We start from the raw sequence: 21,915 nt of genomic DNA on the forward strand, positions 1-21,915 counted from the left end.
CTCTGATATAATGTAGAGGAGTAAAACGGGGACGTGACGTCAGGTGTGCCGTTCAGTGCGATGACGTCACGTCTCCTGGGATACTTAAGGGAGACCCCGTGACGAAAGTGGGGTCACTGTGGTAACGGGTAGAGTAGGAAGGGTGAAGAGGGAACCAGTGGGTAGAGAGAGGGATCGAGTGGTGAGTCTGGGAAGAAGCCGGTGGTAGCCGTAGAGCACGAGGTTGCAAACGGGTTTTGATTCCTTACCCGTACCCGGCTGGGTACGGGTAGCCAGGTATCAGGTAGGGTACGGGTATCGGGTACCCGATTGCGACCTCTGCCGTAGAGGTGCTTCTCTCTCCGCTCGGTGGAGTCGGCAGAGTCCCCGATCCGACACGAGAGAGAGAGACCGGAGCTAGCCGGCAGGGACCCGGACTCAGAGTAGGACCCCCCTAGCTCCTGGGAGTTGTGTACCCTGCTGTGTTATTGTTCACCTTTAATAAACCCTCGGCGAAAGCCCTTCTCTACGTAAGTACTGGTATGTGGAGAAGCAGAATGGAGCTCTGGTTGTAGATGTCATTGCCGACACAAGAATGCTCCACAGGGACACAATGCGAGTCTGTGCACACTAGAGTAGTTTGGGGAGGCAAAGGGGATACTTTAGTCCCAATCAAACTTCTGATATAAGCACACCGCTGACCTTGCTCTGTATTTCCCTACACACTGCACGCACATGGTTACCGGCCTGTCAATCCGCTGCTGGAAGTTGTGGCCTCGCCACCCGCCCCCCGCCCCCCGCCCCTAAGGCCGTGGGTTGTTATTTGACCATACTTCACCACTGCGGTACGGGGTCAGTGAAAGCCGAGAGCGGAGACAAAGAGAGAGAGACACGGATGTCCTCGGGCGCCAAGGGAGTTCCGTGCGATTTGGTCGCAGGCGAGAGAGAGTCGGCACGGCGGCGGGGGCGGCGGGGGCGGGGTGTTTGTTGACAAGGCCCGGCGATGTTGACCGCGCGCGTCAAATCGGGAGCGGCAATTCTCTCGCGTTGGTGTCCGCACCACGTCCGGCACCATATCCACCCCCCCCCCGGCACCTCTCGACTGGCGCGGCGAGATGGTCCAATGGACGTCCTCTTAAACCAGCGACTTCATGGTCGCAAATCGAGTGTGGCCCCCCGGCCGTCGCACCCCCCCTCCGCACCCCCCCTCCGCACCCCCCCCGCACCCCCCCCGCACCCCCCCCGCACCCCCCCCGCACCCCCCCCCCGCACCCCCCCCCGCCCCCCCCCCCCCCCCCCCGCACCCCCCCCCCACCCGCCCGCCCCTCTGGCTCTGGGAAGCCGGAGTGTAATTTTGCAACGGAAAAAAAAATGGGGAGCCGGAAAAGGATTTGCCGAGGCTTGATTTTACAATTCGCTTGCTCAGCGAGTTCGTCGATTCGTCGGGCGCTTTTGCGAGCGGAGCGAGGCCGTGTTTACGGAGAGCGGTCGGGACCGCCACACGCGCCTCCGCGGGGCTTTCTCCACTCGTGACGCAAAGCCAAGGACAGGAGCGGAAATGTCAACATGCACAAAAGATTATGCTGTTGTTGTGTCTTACACCGAGAGGGGAAAAAAAGTGCGCACATTAGTTGCTAACAGATGTCAAGTGAAAGGTAAAGGACACGGCCATGAAAGATCCTGCTCGGACCACTGCTAGCGGAAAGGGTCTCCCCCCCCCCCCCCTACCCTCCCCCCACTGGAGAACCACTTCTCGACGAGATTTTGGCCTACTCTTCCTTCCACGCAGGCCAGACTTCTTGCAAGAGCTGGGAGGGAGAACCCACACCAACCAACAAATGACGTTTTTATTTTCAGACTGAATTTTAGAACAACAAAAAAACTGAGAAAGAAATTTAGCCGGGCAAGTTTACGAATGAACCGTTGAAAACGATCCACGCGTCATATCGATTACTTACAACGTCTCCTTGGTTCTTTCGGTAAAGTCACGTAGAAGGGAAATAATAAAACAATAAAAATAAAACAAAGTTCTCACGACGTTTCGGCCGCAACGTATGAAACTAGTCACGTTCATGCGCGTGGCGCTAACAGAACTGAGCAAACGAATCGGAACTAATCATGGACCGCACCAAAAACGATGTTTAAAATCAACAAGCGACAAAGGAAAGAAGGAGTAAAAATGTCAGCGTTGGATCGAGGTGCATGCCCCGAGATCGCAACGATCCATCAAATCTCCGCGAGGGCTTGAGAGAGAGAGCGGGAGGGGGGGGGGGGGCAGTTTAATCGCGACACAACTCCACAAAGATCACCGCTGCCCAATCCCCAAAATCAGTCGGGCTCGCTTTCGCACGCACAAAAAAGCGGCCGTTTGATCCAGCTCAACGCTCGAGTGATTTGCGCCATTGTCGGCAACGATAAGAGATACTCGCATTTTGAGGCCGTGCTGCACGGCCCCCCGACCCCGCTGCCCGCCGATGCGTTTCCGCGGTTGTGCCGTGCGTTGGCCTCGTCGCCGCCATGCCCAACGTTTCGCTCCACGCGCTCGGGACTTTCTTTAGGGACCGAACCGAACGTTTCCGCTCGCTGAGCTTATGCGATTGCCTGCGCGGAATCCAAGCGGACGGGCGAGCGCTGCGAAACGCGAGCGGTTCAAATTCTCGATTTAAAGCTTTCGTGACTGCAGGGATTCATCTTCTTGGTTCTTTCGATAAAGTCACGTAGAATGGAAATAATAAAATAATAAAAGTAAAACATAATAAAATATAATTGAATTTCGATTTAAAGCTTTCGTGACTGCAGGGATTCATCTTCTTGGTTCTTTCGGTAAAGTCACGTAGAATGGAAATAAAAAAATAATAAAAATTTAACATAATAAAATAATTCTCACGACGTTTCGGCCACAACGCCAGCAGCCGTCCTCAGGTGAAGAACAGGTCTGTCGGAAAGACAACGTCTGTCGGGGAGACAGTGTCATTCAGACTCTGTCTTCTCGACTGACGGCTGCTTGCGTTGTGGCCGAAACATCGTGAGAATTATTTTATTATGTTTTATTTTATTATTTTTATTGTTTCCATTCTACGTGACTTTACCGAAAGAACCAAGAAGATGAATCCCTACAGTCACAAAAGCTTTAAATCGAAACTACTAAACCATTTTAATATTTTACCAGGTAAGGCCCCTCGAGATACGTAGCTTTTTTCACAAGCGACCAGGCACATCAATTATAGCTCAGCAAAGTTGCCCATCATCACGTGGAAATACTATCGCAACCAAACACTCTAAAAAGCGCAATTCTAAATGTGGAGGGAAAAACTGGAGGACCCGGAGAAAAATCCCACACCACCATGGGGGGGAGAGGACATGCAAATCCCAAATATACAGCAGGTGTCAGTCTGGATCGAACCCACGACCTCCTGTAGACCAGGCGAGGTAGTTAACATCTCCTAGCCACCGTGATGATGATGATGAGAGAGAGAGAGATACGCAAACTCCAAATATACAGCAGCAGGCGTCAGGGTCGGGATCGAGCCCACGACCTCCTGCATACCAGGCGAGGTAGTTAACATCTCCTCGCCACCGTGATGATGATGAGAGAGAAACACGCAAACTACAAATACACAGCAGAAGTCAGGGTCGGGATCGAACTCACGACCTCCTGCATACCAGGCGAGTTAGTTAACATCTCCTAGCCACCGTGATGATGATGAGAGAGAGACACGCAAACTCCAAATATACAGCAGCAGGCGTCAGGGTCGGGATCGGACCCACGACCTCCTGCATACCAGGCGAGGTAGTTAACATCTCGCCACCGTGGCGCCCACATATATGTACGCTGAACTTCTTTCGCGCCGAACGTAGCCAACCATGCCGATTACATTTATCGGAAAACGCTCAAGTGTGCGCGTGTTAACGTGCGGTCACCCGCCGCAAGGTTATTTGAAAGTGCTAACCAGCCCTCGGCGCGGATAAGGTTTCACACACACACACACCTATGTCTTAACCGTTATCAATTTCGCGAGGAGGGCTCTAACGGAGAGAGATAACGGCGCTCGCCAAGCTCTACCATTCGGAGAAAGGGTTGACGGATGAAAACCACCGCGGTGCCGTAACCACGCGACACGTTGCTCCATTTGATTAGTCGATTACAAGTTTGCGGGAAATAACGTTTTGTGAAACGTTTGCGCTTATGCCATTTGCACCGCACCCCCCGCCCGTTTTGTTGCAATCTGCGAGCATCGTGAGCAAACGGCGGTTTATCGCGCTCCGCATTTGGGTCGTCCTCCGCAATTCGACGGCCGAAGAGAAAAAACGCAAATTGTTCTCTAAGGGGTCGGGGGCCAATGGCGACAGAGCCGACGGACCTCAAGGTGTTCCCGGTAGAAAGGACAAAATTAAGTTTCGGCGCACCCTCACACGGGTTCAATATTGAACTTAAAACATCTCTAGACCGACACAGCTGCGGCGTTCATGATTACAAGGTCACGGATGCAACACTCTCTCCGCCAAGTAATCTTCCACAAGATTAACACAGACGGACCATTGCTACACCACAATGTGGCTGGAAAATAAGTCAACAAAACAGATTTTGAAACGAGAGAAGAAGAGGGTGAGAAGCTTCTTAGAACTGGCTTGACCAACGATTCAACCCCCTTCCCTTAATTTCAGAAAGTAAATAAACTCCCCAAATAGGTGGATTAGGAACCATCTCAACGTGCTGTCTGCTCAAGACGTCTCGAAACACCATTACCAAGCAGCAGCGTGCACGACATTCTGTGGCACGTGTCGTGACGGGTACTGCAAGATCTGAGCTGGTCCGTTCAGTTGTATTGGCTTCCATTTGCCGAATAAATAGATTATAAGATACGTTTTTTCGGTAAAGTCACGTGGGGTAAAAAATAAAATTAAAAGTTAATAAAAGTAATAATGGAAATAAAACAAAATAATAAATCACGACGTTTCGGAGGCAACACAAGTCTCCGTCATCAGGTGGGACCGTCACAGCTAAAATTACTGCATCACTTGAGCTAAAATTACCGCATCACTTGATGCAGTAATTTTATCTGTGACGGTCCCACCTGATGACGGAGACTTGTGTTGCCTCCGAAACGTCGTGATTTATTATTTTATTTTATTTCCGTTATTACTTTTATTAACTTTTAATTTTATTTTTTACCTACATGGTGACTTTACCGAAAAAATCTAAGAGTATGAATCCTTGCAGTCACGAAAGCTTCAAATCTGGATTATGAGATCTCACTCGTTACACACAAAGTGCTTGCCACAAATGAACCACAATACCTTGCCAATCTCGTGGAAGAAGCGGGCATCCTAGTGTAATAACAGCTATAGAGGATTCACGTGGGGATTGGCTTGCCAGTCCTGCTTTGTAGCCAATAAGGGATGAGCCAGGGAGCATGGCCCCGGCGTGATCACGGCGTGTTAGCAGGGGTGATTGGCTTGGCCAATTGGGGCCTCAGCTAATGGGGAGCCGGATCAGGGGCGTGGTCCCGGGATTGACAGGGAACCATCTGGAACGGTCAACGCTGTCCATGGAGGATTGGCTGGGGAGTACCACGTGACGAAGGGATAAAAGGAGAGAGAGAGGGGACAGTCGGGAGCAGACTGGGAACCGAGCAGAGCGGGTGCCACGTGCGCGGTGGGGACTTAGCGAGAAGTCTGCCCTCTCTCCGTTGTCAGCCAGCAACGGAGAGTGTGTCTAAAGTGTAACTGTGAAAAGTTGACAATAAAGGACTGATTCCGGAAGCCGTCTCAAGAAGGTTTATTACACTAGCACAAGCGGCTTTTGGCTCCGAGTCATCGAACAAGGACACTTCCTTCAAATATTAAGAAGCCACTTGGGAGCAATGCACTTTTAAATCGTCGAGAATGAAAACTCGTTTTTTACAACTGCTTCTTGTGTCTTCTTGGTTCTTTCGGTAAAGTCACGTAGAAGGGAAATAATAAAATAATAAAAATAAAACATTAAATAATTCTCACGACGTTTCGGCTACAACGCAAGCAGCCGTCCTCAGGTGACAAATGAAACACCACCAAGCTTCGTGAGAATTATTTAGTTATGTTTTATTTTTATTATTTTATTACTTCCCTTCTACGTGACTTTACCGAAAGAACCAAGAATAAATAAATATGAATATGGGTTCATGTTATTGGGTTTTTTCGGTAAAGTCACGTAGGTAAAAAATTTTAATTAATGAAAGTAAAATAAAAAATAAAAATAAAATCACGACGTTTCGGAGGCAACACAAGCTTCCGTCTTCAGGTGGAACCGTCACAGCACGATAGCTGTATCAAGTAAATATTCTACTTTTATTAATTTAATTTTTTTACCTACGTGACTTTACCGAAAAAACCCAAGAATATGAATCCTTGCAGTCACGAAAGCTTCAAATCTAGAATGAATATGGGTCTCTATGGGTTTCTGTGGGTCTATGTGGATCTCAGTGGGCCTCTATGGTTCTATACGAGTCTTTGGATCTCTGTGGGTCTTTCCCTTCTGATGTCAGGAAGACACTGGGAGCCACGCACTTAAAAATCATCGACAGACAAACTCGTTTCTTTACAACTGCGTCTTGTAAAATTTCGATTTAAAACTTTCGTGACTGCAGGGATTCATCTTCTTGGTTCTTTCGGTAAAGTCACGTAGAAGGGAATAAAATAATAAAAATAAAACATAACTAAATAATTCTCACGAAGCTTGGTGGTGTTTCATTCTTCACCTGAGGACGGCTGCTTGCGTTGTAGCCGAAACGTCGTGAGAATTATTTAATGTTTTATTTTTATTATTTTATTATTTCCCTTCTACGTGACTTTACCGAAAGAACCAAGAAGATGCGTCTTGTGCGTTTAGTTTGTTGTCCTTCCCCTGCACCTCCGATTAACGCGGTCGGCTACGTACGGTGGCGCGAAAGAATTTCACGCGCACGCACGCACCTTGCTACGTGCGCGGCAAAAGCGCGGCACGAGAGCACGCGTCGATCGTCCTGTACACAGAGGCCTCATTGCTCGGACCCCGTTGGTGGTTCTCAGAGTTGCCCAGGCCAGGTCATGAATGCTCCCCAGTCAAGCGCAAAAGAGAGGAGAAAAAAAAACTTCGCATTAAAAAAAGGGGGTGGGGGAGGGAGCATTTCTCCGCTAATTATTTTGCGCCACGGAGATGATCTTAAAAACAACTGCCGGGCGTCTAAGTTTACGTGGAACGCAGGGCGGGCGCAAAAACGCGCCCTCCCCAAATGAATCAAACTGAATTCCTCACCGGACATGTCCAGGTAGGCAGGGGCAGGTGACGCGTGGACGGTCGTAAGCCACAGCCGGCATAGTGACGGGAATACTGGATGTGGTGTGCCAGATGTGGAAATGTTTTCCTGGTCACAGGCCAGGATTGTCCCAGATGAAATTAATCCACGTTTCCCCACCCTCCCCCCCCCCCACTTTAGGTAAAAGCGCAGCCCTGCAAATTGTTGCTCTCACCAATGCTGGTGGATGAGCCTCCCACTAAATGAAATCTCGGAAGAGAAGCGGGGGAATGGTACCTAACACTTTACCCAAACTACACACGGACTGCCGATTGCGAGTAGCTGTGGTCGTACCCTTTAATCTCTGTACCCGTTGCACACTGCAGGGTAGACAAGAAACAGGGACGTGATTTAAGAAACTTGCCCAACGTTAGTTGACACATCGATCGCGGTGGCTACGAGATGTTAATTCCCTCGCCTGGTATGCAGGAGGTCGTGGGTTCGATTTCGACGCCGACGCCTGCTGCTGTATATTTGGAGTTTGCGTGTCTCTCTCATCATCATCACGGTGGCTAGGAGATGTTAACTACCTCGCCTGGTATGCAGGAGGTCGTGGGTTCGATTTCGACGCCGACGCCTGCTGTATATTTGGAGTTTGCATGTCTCTCTCATCATCACGGTGGCTAGGAGATGTTAACTACCTCACCTGGTCTATAGGAGGTCGTGGGTTCGATCCCGACCCTGATGCCTGCTGCTGTATATTTGGAGTTTGCGGTGTCTCTCTCTCATCATCATCACGGTGGCGAGGAGATGTTAACTACCTCGCCTGGTCTATAGGAGGTCGTGGGTTCGATCCCGACCCTGACGCCTGCTGCTGTATATTTGGAGTTTGCGTGTCTCTCTCTCATCATCATCACGGTGGCTAGGAGATGTTAACTACCTCGCCTGGTCTATAAGAGGTCGTGGGTTCGATCCCGACCCTGACGCCTGCTGCTGTATATTTGGAGTTTGCGTGTCTCTCTCTCTCCGTGGCCGCGTGGATTTTTCTCCGGGTCCTCCGGTTTTTTCTTCCACGTTTAGAATCAACATCACCACGCGCTTCGAGTAATTTTACCGCTTTAAATGTCCACGTGACGATGATGATGATAAGCCTCCTTCACTGGGCTCTCATCTGTGACCAGGTCGCTTCTGAAAAACGCCTACGTAGCTCAGTGGGGGCCCTTCCCTGGTTAAGTAAAAAAAATGTCTTTAGTTTAGAATCGAAATGGCAACCTCTGGCTTGCCAAGAGGCTCAGCGGCAGAGCGAGCTGCTTCCAATCTGAAGATTACGAGTTCAAATTCTGGTTGGGGGGAGGGGTAGGAAGGTAATGGTTGACTCAGCCCATCATCCTGCCGGGATCGGTTAAAGCAGTACCGCTTTGTGGGGAGGTCAAGGATATGCATAGACTGGCCCCTGTCATGGGAATGTGGAATTTCCACCACTAGCTCTGGTCTGTGAACAGGGGATGAGGGCTCATTCGAGCGGCGTAGACTCGCATTTTAAAGTCACGGGCCGTGGTGTGGTTAAAGCAGTACCACTTTGTGGAGAGGTCAAGGTTATGCATTGACCGGCCCCTGTCATGGGAATGTGGAATTTCCACCACTAGCTCTGGTCTGTGAACAGGGGATGAGGGCCGTGGTGTGAACTGAGGATGCAACGGCGATGGAGAAGGGCCGTTGACCGAAACATCGCCTCTGTATGCCGATGTGCCGTTTTGTGCAGCTTTGAATCAAAGAGAGACGCAATCACGGGACTGTTAGACACAACCAAAAATAAAACGATATTGTTGGTTCTGTCGGTAAAGTCGCGTAGATAGAAAATAAAAAGTAATAAAATGTCAAAAAAAAGAATAAATTGAAAATAATAAAAGCAAAAAAACGCACGAAGTTTCGATCGCAACCCAAGCGGTGATGAATGCCGCTTGCGTTGCGATGGAAACGTCGTGGGTTTTTGCCTTTTATTATTTTCAATTCATCATTTTTATTTAGAATTTTTGTGAAAATTTCATTAGTTTTTAATATCTATCTACGTGACTTTACCGAAAGAACCAAGAATATGAATTCCTGCAGCCACGAAAGTTTTAAGTCAAAACAAAAATAAACTCCGCAGACAAACGCAAATCGACTCCACAGCCCAACGCGATCCACCCCCGCAACAACCAACAATAACCAAACACTCCACAACCAAACGCAAATCCATCACCGCAAAAGCCCGACAGCGGCTTTTCCTGCTGCTCTGCCTCTCTGCCTCCCTGCTGCAAATCTCCTCGGCCGCAAGCGGCGAGGGCCACTTCAGGAAAAAAACGCAACTCGAAAAAAAACCACACAGGCAGCAGCAGCGGCAGCGAGGGGCCAAGCGGGGATACTCGGGGGCAGTCTGGGACAGCTCCGGCTGAATGCCGGACTGCCGGGTTGCGTTTGGGAGCAATGGGGGCGGTGGGTGTGGAAAATGAAATTGGTTGTGGGGTAGCGGGGGGGGCAGGGCAGGGGGGGGGGGCCGAGGAAGGGGTGGATGAGTGGTGGTGTAGGCGGCCGATGGTGGTGGGTAGGTTGGTGGTGGTGGTAGCGGTAGGAGTGTAGCGGTTAGCGCGCTGTGCGCGGGGAGGGGGGTAGCATTCGCGGTGAGTACGCTGCGATAAGAACCCGGCGAGCCGAGTTCGATTTTTATTCACAACCAACAACAGTGGCGAATGTTTCAATCAGTCATGGGCTTCCTCTAGGTCGCCTCAGCCTAAACGAGTACCTGGTGGGGTGTGTGAACATCGCCACTGGGGAGACAAAGGCGGGAGCCGGTGTTGGCCGCCCACCCCCTTCGTGTTCCGTGCCGGCCTTCATAGGTGCCGGCCTTCATAGGTGCCGGCCTTCATAGGTGCCGGCCTTCATAGGTGCCGGCCTTCATAGGTACCGGCCTTCATAGGTGCCGGCCTTCATAGGTGCCGGCCTTCATAGGTGCCGGCATTCAGAGGTGCCGACATTCAGAGGTGCCGGCCTTCATAGGTGCCGGCCTTCATAGGTGCCGGCCTTCATAGGTGCCGGCCTTCATAGGTGCCGGCCTTCATAGGTGCCGGCCTTCATAGGTGCTCGCTAACAGCACGCGAAACAACCGCTCGCTCAAAGTGATAAGAAATAATTCATAGAAGATCGTTGTTTGTTATTTACTTTGACTCACGCGTATAGCCAGACTTATTAAGACTCTTCTCATGCTATGTGACGACTCAATTCGGCAGCCCCTTAATAATTCCACACACCTTCTTGGTTCTTTCGGTACGGCTGCTTGCGTTGTGGCCGAAACGTCGTGAAAATAATTTTTATTATTTTATTATTTCCATTCTATGTGACTTTACCGAAAGAACCAAGAAGATGAATCCCTGCAGTCACGAAAGAAGCTTTAAATCGAAATTCCACACACCTATAGGCTCACCATCGCGATGCACGGCACGAAATAAAAACCAGTGTACGTTCGTAGAGTTCTACAGGAATGCAATAAAGAACCGGACTTTACATAGAGACCCACAGACTTGCATAAAGATCCATGCACTCATACAAAAGACGTAAGTAATATTTAAAAATACTTTAAAAAAACACGCTTCAATGAAATGTACCGTACTCATAATGGCAAAACTCCACGACTCCAGGAAGTGGCCCTGAAGCTTGTGCCACAACATAAGGGGCCGTGGTGATTTAGATCCAACGTCAGTTGAGCGTGGACAATTAGAGCCAAGCCGAAACATAACATATTAAAAAGATGGTTTAAAAATATATATTTTATTTTTATGATATAATGTAGTATTGTCACCAGTAAGACATAAGTATACCAAGTTTGCAGTCGATACCACATTGGGAAGTGGGTTAAAATTGAGTTGCAAGATTTGAGGATACGACAACAGACAGAATGAGTTTCTCAAAAGCGTGTAAAAGAATGTTTCAAAAAAGATGTTTTTGATTTTTTTATGATATAATATAATTACTCTTTGGTTCTTTCGGTAAAGTGACGTATAAAGATAAAATAATAAATTAAATGCTAGCATACGACGTTTCGATTGCAACACAAGCAATCATCATCAGGTACAAATGAAATAGAAACACAAATCTAGTATACTTAGAAATGTAATGTAATACAACAGAGAGTCGGATAACATAACAGTCAACCCCCTACCTGGTTGATAATATAATCTTGTCATCAGTATGGCATAAGTATACCAACTTTGCAGTCGATAGCACATTGGGAAGTGGGTAAAAATTGAGTTACAAGATTTTTGGAGTTAAATAAAAGCGTGTAATAACAACAACCGGCAAAAGACTCACAGACGTATACGAACAACCACATCCGACCCGGCATCATGATTGTGTGTGCATGCGTACTCAAAGGCTACTGGACATGTGTCAAAAGAAGAGCTTCACGGCTCATCGGATTTCTCCAGGATAAATACAGATTCATTAGTCTAACTCTTGCACAAGGAGCCACACTTACAACAGACCTACAGACCTTAAACATTACAACTCAGGGCATGCTCGGCAACAACACAGCCTTGAGAAGGAGGAAAAAAAAATATCATTGGCAAAGTTTCAGGCAGTTATTCTATTCTATTATTGCACAAGCCATTACTGTATGTTCAGAAGTTAAATGCCAATGTCTGTCAGCTAAGAGAGGGCTCAACAGAGAGAGTGGGGTTTTGCTGTTTACTCTTTACTTCTTTCGGTAAAGTCACGTATAAAGATACAATAATAAATGAAATACTGGTTCTGTGGTTCTGTGTTTTATCTCTCTCTCTCTCAAATTTAGCATTCTCAGGAAGAACGTAATCAACCAGGTAGGGTGTTGACTGTTATGTTATCCGACTCTCTGTTGTATTACATTACATTTCTAAGTATACTAGATTTGTGTTTCTATTTAATTTATACCTGATGATGATTGCTTGTATCTTAACTTTGGAGCTTTCGTGACTGCAGGAATTATTCTTTGGTTCTTTCGGTAAAGTCACGTATAAAGAAAAAATAATAAATTAAATAATAGCATACGACGTTTCGATTGCAACACAGGTATAATGAAATAGCGACATAAAATCTAACCAGAAAAAATTATCTGTCTGCTTATATGTCTGTCTATAATTTTTTCTGGTTAGATTTTATGTCGCTATTTCATTATACCTGATGATGATTGCTTGTGTTGCAATCGAAACGTCGTATGCTAGTATTTAATTTATTATTTTCTCTTTATACGTGACTTTACCGAAAGAACCAAAGAGTCATTCTTGCAGTCACGAAAGCTCCAAATTAAGTTTTGCTGCTTCTCATCCTCCTCCGTTGAAGAAAGCGCAGAATGCAGCCGTCGTTTCGGGCAATGGCTCTTCTGCACAGCACGTGGTATAGAGATGGCAGAGATGGCAGAGATGATCGCAGCATTAGACCATGGGGTCCCGATACGAATTAACACATTTTTATGTTTCCTCGTGACGAGTTGCATTCATCTTCTTGGTTCTTTCAGTAAAGAACCAAGAACATGAATCCCTGCAGTCATGAAAGCTTTAAATCGAAAAGAGTTGCATTCAATTTGCACGTCAATAGTTACCACCAACAGCAGCTGTATAGAGGAACGGACGTGAAACTTCAATCGCCAAAAAATGTACGAGCGCGCAAACGCGTTTGTATTTCGAGTTCAATGAGAAAGCGTTGATGTCACGTCGCGTTACAGTGTCCGCATCTTATCGAGGTGAGGCTCAACGTCTCCTTAGTGACCTCATCCTGAGCCTCACTTATCATCTGAAGAGGATCACCGAGGCATCGAAGCAGACTAAAGACAAAAACGAGACTTGCACGGAGAACAACGGTGGGCGTTGGCGACCCTGGATTTCAATGGGTACAGGGATACAACAAAAACAATACAAATAACTAACAGCCATTCGAATGCACGATACGTACAGCATTGTAAAAGGGGCAGAGGTGGCGCGGTGGTTAGCGCACTACGCGACCTGAGTTTGATACTCCGACCAACTACGAAAACAAACATTTGTTTTATTTTAGCAGCTAAGGTCCACTCAGCTGCATAGCTCTTTTTCATCAGAAGCGACCGGGCAATTACAAATTATAGCTCAACGAAGTGGCCTATCGTCACGTGGACACATATAGCAGTAGCCAAAGACTCTAAAAAGCACGTTGAGTCTGAATGTGGAGGGAAAAGCCGGAGGACCCGGAGAAAAATCCACGCGACCACGGGGAGACCATGCCAACTCCAAATATACAGCAGCAGGCACCAATGTAGGGATCGAACCCACGACCCCCTGTATACCAGACGAGGTAGTTAACATCTCCTAGCCACCGTGGTGATGAGAGAGAGACACGCCAACTCCAAATATACAGCAGCAGGCGTCAGGGTTGGGATCGAACCCACGACCTCCTGTACACCAGGCGAGGTAGTTAGCATCTCCTAGCCACCGTGATGATGACGAGAGAGAGAGAGACACGCAAACTCCAAATATACAGCAGCAGGCGTCAGGGTTGGGATCGAACCCACGACCTCCTGTATACCAGGCGAGGTAGTTAACATCTCCTAGCCCCCGTGATGATGATGATGAGACACGCAAACTCCAAATATACAGCTGGCACCAAGGTAGGGATCGAACCCACGACCTCCTGTACACCAGGCGAGGTAGTTAACATCTCCTAGCCACCGTGATGATCAGAGAGAGAGAGAGACGCAAACTCAAAATATACAGCAGCAGGCGTCAGGGTCGGGATCGAACCCACGACCTCCTGTATACCAGGCGAGGTAGTTAACATCTCATAGCCACCGTGGTACACAGAACCTGGTCATCACCCCACCCCCTTGACCACCTTGCACTGGCTAACGTGGTGAAGTATGGTCAAACAATCCCCATGATGACCGCCGACAGCGAGGGGAGGGCCTTTGTACAGCGATGGGTTCACGAAGGGCTGGGCATTGCATCGTTACGGTAGATAAAACGAGGCTAAAAATAGGTTTGGAGGGGACTCAAGAGGTATGAGACAGAGTTAATGATACTCCTAAAACACCGGGAGTGACAAAGCGGAGTCTGAAGATAAACGAATACAATCGGAAAGTCAAACCGATTATTGTGATGGTGGTTTTGATGATGATAATGCTGATTATATAATCAATAGTGACAATAATGATGATGGTGGTTTCGATTTAAGGCTTTCGTGACTGCAGGGATTCATCTTCTTGGTTCTTTCGGTAAAGTCACGTAGAAGCGAAGTAATAAAGTAATACAAATAAAACATAATAAAATAATTCTCACGACGTTTCGGCCACAACGCAAGCAGCCGTCCTCATCTGAAACGTCGTGAGAATTATTTTATTTTTATTATTTTATTACTTCCCTTCTAGGTGACTTTACCGAAAGAACCAAGAAGATGGTGGTGGTTGTTTCAATGGTTAGGATGATGGTGCAACTGATGGTGGTGATATTAATGGTTTACGACGGCGTGATAAGTGATGGTGGTGTTATTGGTTATGATGACCATGCGGGTGATGGTGTCAACGATGGTGACAATAATGATGGTGGTGGTTGTTTCAATGGTTAGGATGATGGTGCAACTGATGGTGGTGATATTCATGGTTTATGACGGCGTGATAAGTGATGGTGGTGTTATTGGTTACGATGATCATGACGACAGTGCGATGATGCTGACGGTGGCGTTAATGCTTCTAAGGAGGCAGGGGTGTTGCTTACAGGGGTAACGAGGATGACAAGTCGGTGGTGATGATGGTGATAGTAGCGCTAAGAAGTGGTGATTTCACATTGGTCATTATTCCCAAAGTTGTCTGGATAATGGTGGTAATGATGACAATGTAGGTGGCGGTGGTGACAAGTGGTGAGTGATAACGGTAATACAGGTTTTTTTGGGTTAGATCGCGTCAATTACAATTACCTTACAATTACACGATCTAACCCCATAAACCTGTATTATGGATGACATTGGTCACGAAAGTCTTCTTGGTTCTTTCGGTAAAGTCACGTAGAAGGGAAGTAATAAAATAATACAAATAAAACTATTTTATAATGTTTTATTTTTATTATTTTATTACTTCCCTTCTACGTGACTTTACCGAAAGAACCAAGAAGATGAATCCCTGCAGTCACGAAAGCTTTAAATCGAAATGGTCACGAAAGCCTACGCGTTGAACTTCAAGTAATAACGGCGTTGATGATCGTGGCGTTGAGGAAGTGAGTGGTGGCAAAGTGGTTAGCACAATGCGCCGAGTTGTTCACCGAAACTGGCTCCATAGCTGCAGCCCCCCCCCCGCCCCCTTCACCAAACCGCACTGACCAGATTGGTGAAGTATGGACGAACCGACCCCACAACTGACACGTCATGGGGAGGTCTTCATACAGCACTGGATTGACAGAGAATGCTGTAAAGTAAAATCAGTGTTGATGATGGTGATAGCGGTGCTAATGATAATTGTTTTTTTACCCTTTTATCTGGCAACAAAATTGACACCTCTTTTTTATAAGGATCATTATCAGAGTTATGTTTTTTGTTTGCATTATGACTGCAGGTATTGTGGTCTATGCAAACATGACTCCTTGTAAAAAAAAAAGGTGTCAGTTTTGTTGCCAGATAAAAGGGTAAAAAAACAATTATCATATTTGTTACTGGCAAATGAGGTTCCAATGGTGTAAGCGGTGCTAATGATCGTGGCGATGTTAATGATGCTTACATCACTGCTGAAGAAAGAGGCCTCTTACGAGAGGGAGCTCGAGCTGGTATACGCCATACAGATTAATACTCTTTGTTTATACTGCAGGAGGAATCCAATGAGCGAGGTCAGAAATGTTACAACAACTCACGGTAGAAACCCACGATAGGAGTGCAAAGAGTATATTGAAAGGAAATAAAATCACTAATAAAAATAAACTATTTCTTCCATTGGAACCTCATTTGCCAGTAAAAAATATGATAATTAGTTTTTTTACCCTTCTATCTGGCATTATGACTGCAGGTATTGTGGTCTATGCAAACATGACTCCTTGTAAAAAAATGTGTCAGTTTTGTTGCCAGATAGAAGGGTAAAAAACCAATTATCATAAACTATTTCTTATTTTACCAGGTAAAGCCCACCGAGCTATTAGCTTACTTTCAGAATCGGCCTGGCCACAAATGACAAGTCACCAAAGTGGCGGCTTGTCATGTGGACATTTACGGCAGCCAAATAATCCGCAACAACATCCAAAACGCACGTCCATTGCAAACGTGGAGGGAAAACCGGAGGACGCGGCGAGAAAGAAAAATCCACGCGACCACGGGGAGAGAGAGATAGAGAGAGAGGACAAGCAGACTCCAAATCTACACCAGGCGTCAAATGTGTTGAGAAGTGAGAGAGCACAAGCTGTATCCCACCATATGCTTGACCCGCCAATCAACTGTGGTGAAACCATTTCGACTGTTGAGTTGACAAGAGACGGTGATGGTGGTGATGGGGGGTGGGTGTGGGTGGAATTGCAGAATCTCGCTCCATTGTTTCAATTTCCGCGCCTGGAGTTGAGAGATGGGCATCGGATGAGCGGCGTGCGGTTTTTGCATGTCCAGTGTGCTCACGATTACAACATGCTGGGGCTCCCAAACGATGAGGGTGCGATAGTGCGTATGATGACAGTGATGGTAATGATAATGAACTAATGATGACAATAACAATGACCAATGACAGGCGGTCAAGCCAAGGAGGGGTGTGGGATTATTGGGTTTTAACCTTCTATCTGGCAACAAAACTGACACCTTTTTTACAAGGAGTCATGTTTGCATAGACCACAATACCTGCAGTCATAATGCAAACAAAAAACACAACTTTCATAATGATATGCACTGTCCTTGAAATTGATTGGTCCACACCCGAGACAGCTTTTCTTAGAGCCTAGTCTCACATGGTGTTGGACCAGATGACATTATCAGAGTTGTGTTTTTTGTTTGCATTCCGACTGCAGGTATTGTGGTCTATGCAAACATGACTCCTTGTAAAAAAAGGTGTCAGTTTTGTTGCCAGATAAAAGGGTAAAAAAAACAATTATCATATTTTGCTACTGGCAAAGGAGGTTCCAATGGTGGGTGTGGGATGAGCAATTTGAATAGAGAGACTTGCCTTTTCTCCCCCCACTATTTTCTTCAGAATCCTGCCTCATCCAGCAGTGGATTTGACCTGTACGTGTGCATCTTCGTTGCCTTCAATGTGCCTCACCACCTCAACATCTGCCTAACTGAATGCTCGCCTGCCTTACAATGTACAAGCGCTATTCGCCACTAAGCGGCGGTGCCGTCAGCACGGCGCTTGTGCCAGGCTAGGTGCACGTTGAGGCCACGTGAAGTGTCGAACGCCCGGCGGCAGGTCACGGGGCAGACCCAGCAGGTGCCACGGGTCGACTGACTGAGATGACTGGTAGATGCACCACCAGCTGTACCCTCTACTGTACCAGGCTAGGTGCAACAGGTCACGGGACAGACCCAGCAGGTGCCATGGGTCGACTGACTGAGATGACCGGTATATGCACCACCAGCTGTACCCTCTACTGTGCCAGGCTAGGTGCAGCAGGAGGTCACGGGGCAGACCCAGCAGGTGCCACGGGTCGACTGACTGAGATGACTGGCTGATGCACCACCAGCTGTACCCTCTACTGTACCAGGCTAGGTGCAACAGGTCACGGGACAGACCCAGCAGGTGCCATGGGTCGACTGACTGAGATGACCGGTAGATGCACCACCAGCTGTACCCTCTATTGTGCCAGGCTAGGTGCAGCAGGAGGTCACGGGGCAGACCCAGCAGGTGCCACGGGTCGACTGACTGAGATGACTGGCTGATGCACCACCAGCTGTACCCTCTACTGTGCCAGGCTAGGTGCAGCAGGAGGTCACGGGTCGACTGAGATGACCGGTAGATGCACCACCAGCTGTACCCTCTACCGTGCCAGGCTAGGTGCAGCAGGAGGTCACGGGTCGACTGACTGAGATGACCAGCCGATGCACCACCTGTGCCCCCTACAATGCACAAAGATCCCCCGTGTAGCCTGTAACAGACTGTAGGGGCAAGTGCTGTTAGCGAGTAGCAGCACCTATGAAGGCCGGCACGGCACACGAAGGGGTGGGTGGCACAGAAACCACGCCCGGCCGCCTTTGTCTCCCCAGTGACAATGTTTACTACACCGCACCGGGTATTAATTTGAGGCCGAGTCGTCCCAAGGGAGGCCCAAGACCTGGATTAGACAATCGTCACCGATGTTGGCCGTGAGCGGTGTTCGTAGCGCAAGTGCGCTAACCACTACACCACCGCTCCCCCCACATACACAGCACACACAGAGAGAGGGTGGACACTCATAGCCCACCGATTAGCTACAGCACTTATAAACCCAGCCCGGCATGGGTTCGACTCTCGTCCACGGCTATTAGCGTATTATTGGTGGTGGCTTGCGATATCAGAGGCGGTGTTGGTGCAAATCAAGTTTTTAAGGGAACCGATATGGTCCGGATGTAATGTATTGTTGAATAATGGTCGTGTACGTTTAGTAAGACGTACACAAGTGTGTAGACTTTATACAAATAAAGCATTATGAAACATCTGTACTTGTTGAAGGTGAAACCAGCTGGAGGCTTAAAGCTTTGTGCACATCTTAGGATGCAAGCCGGTCGTATAAAAAGTTCACGCTGTTAATGAACATTGACACAGATGCGTCTACTGCACTCCTACACGCAAGTGCTTTATGCAAACGCACCACACACAACCGTACAAAGACAAAGATCCCCCATATAGGCTTAGCAGACTGTAGGGGCAAGTGCTGTTAGCGAGCACCTATGACAACCACACACACACACCTATACACAACACTTACACAATCACACACACACACCTGTACACACCACTTACACGCACACACCTTTACACAACACTTACACACACACACATGTACACAAAACTTACACACTTACACACCTGTACACAGCACTTACACACACCTGTACACCACACTTACACAATCACACACACACCTGTACACACCACTTACACACACACCTATACACAACACTTACACACACACCTATACACACTTACACACACTTACACACACCTGTACACACTTGTACACACCACTTACACAATTACACACACACCTGTACACAACACTTACACACACCACTTACACAACTACACACACACCTGTACACAATACTTACACACTTACACACACCTGTACACCACACTTACACACACCTGTACACAACACTTACACAATCACACTTACACACACACCTGTACACACCACTTACACAATCACACTTACACACACACCTGTACACAACACTTACACACACACCTGTACACAACACTTACACACACCACTTACACACTTACACACACCTGTACACAACACTTACACACTTACACACACCTGTACACAACACTTACACACACCTGTACACAACACTTACACACACACCTGTACACAACACTTACACACACACCTGTACACAACACTTACACACACCTGTACACAACACTTACACACACCTGTACACAACACTTACACACACACCTGTACACAACACTTACACACTTACACACACCTGTACACAACACTTACACACACCTGTACACAACACTTACACACACACCTGTACACAACACTTACACACTTACACACACCTGTACACAACACTTACACACACCTGTACACAACACTTACACACACACCTGTACACAACACTTACACACACCACTTACACACTTACACACACCTGTACACAACACTTACACACACACACCTGTACACACCACTTACACAATCACACTTACACACACCTGTACACAACACTTACACACTTACACACACCTGTACACAACACTTACACACACACACCTGTACACAACACTTACACAATCACACTTACACACACACACCTGTACACCCCAACTGTATTGGCGCGTGTCAGCCAGTGTGCGAGGTACACACCGCTACGCACACGTACACACTCTACTACACTATACACAAGGGCGTAGACACTTGTGCACAATGTCCGTGCAAGTGTACAGGTTAGTACACACGCTTACACAGTTACACACGCGTACACAATTACACACAAATACACAAGCGTACACAGGCACACACACACACGTACACAATTATACACGTGTACACAAATACACAAGCGTGCACAGGCACACACACACAAGTACACAATTATACACGTGTACACAAATACACAAGCGTACACAGGCACACACAAGTACAGTTATACACGTGTACACAAATACACACAAGTACACACACAAGTACACACACAAGTACACACACAAGTACACAATTATACACGTGTACACAAATACACAAGCGTACACAGGCACACACAAGTACACAGTTATACACGTGTACACAAATACACACAAGTACACACACGTGTACACAAGTACACACACGTGTACACAAATACACAAGCGTACACAGGCACAAACACACAAGTACACACACAAGTACACAATTATACACGTGTACACAAATACACAAGCGTACACAGGCACACACAAGTACACAGTTATACACGTGTACACAAATACACACAAGTACACACGTGTATACAAGTACACACACGTGTACACAAATACACAAGCGTACACAGGCACAAACACACAAGTACACAATTATAGACGTGTACACAAATACACAAGCGTACACAGGCACACACAAGTACACAGTTATACACGTGTACACAAATACACACAAGTACACACACGTGTACACAAGTACACACACGTGTACACAAATACACAAGCGTACACAGGCACACACACACAAGTACACACACAAGTACACACACGTGTACACAAGTACACACACGTGTACACAAGTACACACAAGTACACACACGTGTACACAAGTACACACGTGTACGCGCACGTGTACACAAGTACACACACGTGTACACACGTGTACACATACAGTACTCAAAACACGTGGAGGGGGTTAGTATATACAGAATACACACGGCTAGGAATGGAGACAATCTTTAAACACAAACTCTCGTTTAAGAAGAAACACACGTCGCGTGGAAAAAAACTAACTAAAGAAATAATTTCCGTTATTTAAAAACAAAAATCTTAAAAGTATGAAAAAGTAACTTTTACTGTAAGTGAACTTGATAGCAACGTAAAATACCAGGCAGACTTTAAACACCGCGATGGGAATGTACACGTTATGAAAGTGTGTTAAACATGTCAATGTAATGAAATAATAACTAATTAACAGTTACCGGGGGGGGGGGGGGGGGGGGAAACCCCACAGGGCTAAAATTAAAACATCACAACGGGAATAATAAAAAAAATTAACTCAATCACGCGGCTAACATCGTCGCGTACAATTAAAACGACCGCCACCAGCTTTTCCCGTAGGAAAACGTGACGCTAATTTACTTTTAACGTACGCGATGTTTTAAAAAAAAAAAAAACAGCGAAAGTTTGATAAAGTTTTAAGAAGTTTCGGCCGTTTTTAGTGAACTACTTTATCGGGGCGGAGCTCCTGGCGCTTACCTCACTCGAGCGCGGCGCGGCGGCGAGTAAACAAGGCGACTGGCGCGCGCGCCAACCCCTCCACCCACCCCCCACCCCGCTGTACCCCGCCGCCGTGAC

The 21,915-nt window shown here is 47.2% G+C and overlaps 1 protein-coding gene across 4 annotated transcripts in view; it reads right to left on the bottom strand.

The window, feature by feature from the left end:
• Positions 1-21,915, bottom strand: part of LOC133358345 (cyclic AMP-dependent transcription factor ATF-7-like) — a 124,310-nt gene extending 102,395 nt beyond the window's left edge. For 3 of the 4 annotated variants that reach the window (XM_061576625.1, XM_061576624.1, XM_061576622.1), the window contains exon 1: positions 21,817-21,915. The gene's annotated coding sequence lies outside the window, so the exon portion shown is untranslated. The remainder of the gene's footprint in view (positions 1-21,816) is intronic. The other variant, XM_061576623.1, reaches the window with a different exon arrangement.

Source organism: Lethenteron reissneri, chromosome 61 (assembly GCF_015708825.2).
Source record: "Lethenteron reissneri isolate LAM-NWPU_2019-01 chromosome 61, ASM1570882v1, whole genome shotgun sequence".
Classification (NCBI taxonomy): Eukaryota; Metazoa; Chordata; class Hyperoartia; order Petromyzontiformes; family Petromyzontidae; genus Lethenteron; species Lethenteron reissneri.